The 3,355-nt window shown below is 39.5% G+C and overlaps 1 long non-coding RNA gene across 1 annotated transcript; it reads right to left on the reverse strand.

The window, feature by feature from the left end:
- Positions 1-1,703: 1,703 nt before the first annotated feature.
- On the reverse strand, positions 1,704-2,731 carry LOC134288419 (uncharacterized). Its single transcript, XR_009997948.1, has 2 exons — positions 2,298-2,731; positions 1,704-1,909 (listed from the first exon to the last, which is right to left on the reverse strand). It is a non-coding gene; the product is annotated as an uncharacterized LOC134288419 (long non-coding RNA).
- Positions 2,732-3,355: the final 624 nt, after the last annotated feature.

A 3,355-nucleotide genomic window follows, 5' to 3' on the forward strand; every position in this document is an offset into this window, starting at 1 on the left:
CCTCTAAATCTCAATATTTTTGGCTTAAACTCAGAAGTTTCTCTTTTTGTGTCATTTGAATCCAAAAGAGCTTACGAATTCCAGGTTTCAACAACTTTTGAAAAATAGGCCGCAGCCTACTGCACAGCCAATTCGCTGGAAGTACCGATGATGACAAAGATACATTCTACGGGTAGCTCGAACACGGTACGAGCGCTGCTCAAGTCAAGATATCAAGATCATCGACACTTAAGGACAAACGTCATGAAATCCCGCTGAAACAGTGCATGAGAACTTCAGACGCACAAATCTCAAGAAACAAGCTTCAAATAACAGTACAATTTTTATTTTGTTCATGCTCACTTGTAATAAACTTAAAATGAGAAGATCAGGTGTGCTGGTGTTACTTACAATGAGATTTGTGCGCTCAAAATCGTGAGTAGGTGCCGAAGTCGGCCATTGTGGTGGCCATTTTGGGGTTCTAAAAAGTCTGTCCTTAAGCGCTTAGGTAGGCCAGGAGGAGGAATTCAAACTGTTGATTGGGAAGTTCAGCGCCCACTAGCTGGCAAACGAATATGGCCTACGACTAATTGATTTTACCGCGTCCAAAACATGGCTATACGTAGTACCTTGCTCCAAGCCTAGCGGTTATCGCCATGGTACCACCTAGAATGACTGAAGCAACCGGTAATCGTTTCAGCATACGCGCAGAATCTCGTTGCAGCGTTGTCAGACCAGGGTGAGCTTTACACGGGAAAAAATCCGCTGCGGGAAACCTGCTAAATGAGTCATGATTTCGCGTAAAATGTGTGTTTTCATGTTATAAATATACACCACAAAAGAAGGTCATACTGTCATGACTCATGTTGCCGTAACGTCACCTTGGCGTTACATTTTTCATATTTATTGACAAAAATTTGTAAGTTAAGTCATGATATCATGCCCATGAATACCAGAACTATTAACTAGATTCATAAAACCAGAAGCGGTATTCATAGAACTAGTAGTTGTCATTTATGGTTCAAGTTTTATTAGCGAAATTTGGTAAGTCGGTTCATATTATCATGAAGTACGTACTCAAACTATGAACTTAATTTATGAAAGCTTGAGCATTACTCAAGGTGCAAGTTTTTGTCATTTATGGTACTGGATCGATTTGCGAAAAATGGTAGTACTGGTCATGTTATCATAAAGCATGTTCTAAATTTATTACCTAATGTTATAAAAACATAAGCAGTATGCATGATTCTAGTATATGAAATTTATACTATCGGATTAATTGGTGCAAAGTGGCATTTAAGGTCATGATATCGTGAAGCACGCACTCTGAAATCATGAACAAGGTTCCTGAACGTAAACGGCAATACACACGAAATACTTTCGAAAGTGGATTCGAACGTAAACAATACAGGCTCTCTTTCGCACGGCATCACGTTTTCTGTCTTGTCTCACTGCTTGCTCCTTACGAGCTTTGCTCGTTTGGCTACACTTTTTGAGATTTCTTTTGTCTTGTTTGGCTGCAAAAAAAAAACAAAGTCTATTCTTCATTACACCACGCAAGTCTATTCTTCATTACACCACGAAACCTAACCTCGAAATGTTTTACATTAGCCAGGTCATTTTGACAGATCACACACATGCAAGAAAGAGACGAACAATTTTCTTGCAGTTTGCCGACCTTTTCTTGCTCGTGTGAGATCTGTCAAAAAAACCTGGCTCCATACTGTCAAATTTTCATTCATAAAATGAACGATCAGTTGTTCTGAATCGTCTCGTAAAATGGTCCATAGACATAGGGGGCGTCCATAGATTACGTCATGCATTTAGCCAAAATTTTGTGCCGGAATTGTGCGTGAGCTTGATTGTTCTGCTGCTGATGAAGCTGGCCGGAGTTTTGTGCCGGAATATGGAGTTTTTCCACTTTCAACTTCTGGAATGTAGTTCAATCATTATATAGTTTACTACTATTTAAGCACAGAGAACAGACATCCAGGCTAGAACAAATTTCATTCGGAAAGTTGTGTAAGGATTTGAATCTTTACTTGAGTAAGGTTGCAAACCAATACACGATGACAACACTAACGCCACCAAACACCATATTGCCACAGTCAGTGGTGAATTGAAACATTTCAAGTGGTGAATTCAATTAGTATGGGAAATTAACCGATTGCAGCGCCACGCTATTGCCACTTGTGTTGCCGATTTCAAATGGCCGTTAAATTCCTTACACAGCTTCAAAACTGGACTTGGATGTCTGTTTTCTGTGATTTAAGTAAGAAAAATTCACTACACTTTTTCGAAAACAAAAAAAATCTCACCGGAAAACACTGCCGCTCACAAAAGGCGCCTTGACAGAAGTGACAAAAATGGCCTAGGTGATTCTGCGCGAGGGTTTGCGTAACGCTTACAGTGCCCAAATTCGTTTGTTGTGATTCATGATTTTATGACTCTGCGTTATGTTTATATGACTCAGCGTCTGGTTGAGATGACTCAGCGTCATAGTTTTATGACTCAGAGCCTTGCTACCATGACTCAGCTTTATGGTATTCAATTTATGAAAACGAGCTTAATTTTTTCATAACGCTTTTGACGGCCATGGCTTTTGTTGATGGAATCAGTTATTATTATTCATGATAATCGTTGTTAACGTCACGATATCATGACTTGTAGTTACAATATCATGAAGCGACAAGTTTTATGATTTCATAACATTTTAGTCATGGATCCGGCAACGATTTTTTCCCGTGTATACTAGTAAGTACCTATGCAGGACCTATTGCATTTTAATAGTGGAAAACGTTTGGCAGATTATATGTGCAAAATATGGTAAATTTATAAGCATCATAAGCATCGTCAACTACAACTGAAAGTTCTTAGTTTTTGTATCGCGAAAGTGCCCTTGATTACCCAGTAGCTAGCCAATCCTGGGATTGCCGGAGAGATCTCGTGTCTTGAGTTGGCCCGGCACTGATAGTTTGACCGATTAGTTTCAAAGAGTTGAAAAACAGCAAGGCTCCAGAGAAGGGCGAAATAACGGACGAATTTATTAGACGAAGATCGAGCAGCTGCATCAAATAATCCACTAGATTGTTGTAAAGATATGGGAGGATTAAGAATTGTCCACCTGCTGATTGGGTGGCCTCATATACCAAATCTACAGGAAAGGGCATATAGTAGAGTGTGTATTACAGAGAAATTGCTCTTTTGAATTCGACGTACTAAATGCTGTCGTGTGTCCTGTTCATCAGACCACGATCTCTTGAGGAGTATAACAGCACACGATTCAGTGAAAACTGTTACCGTACGATAACTTTGTATATTGTGTGGGGTTGTAGGGAAAGTTTTTGTGAAGCTAGTTTAACGTCCTATTTAAATG

Source organism: Aedes albopictus, chromosome 2 (assembly GCF_035046485.1).
Source record: "Aedes albopictus strain Foshan chromosome 2, AalbF5, whole genome shotgun sequence".
Classification (NCBI taxonomy): Eukaryota; Metazoa; Arthropoda; class Insecta; order Diptera; family Culicidae; genus Aedes; species Aedes albopictus.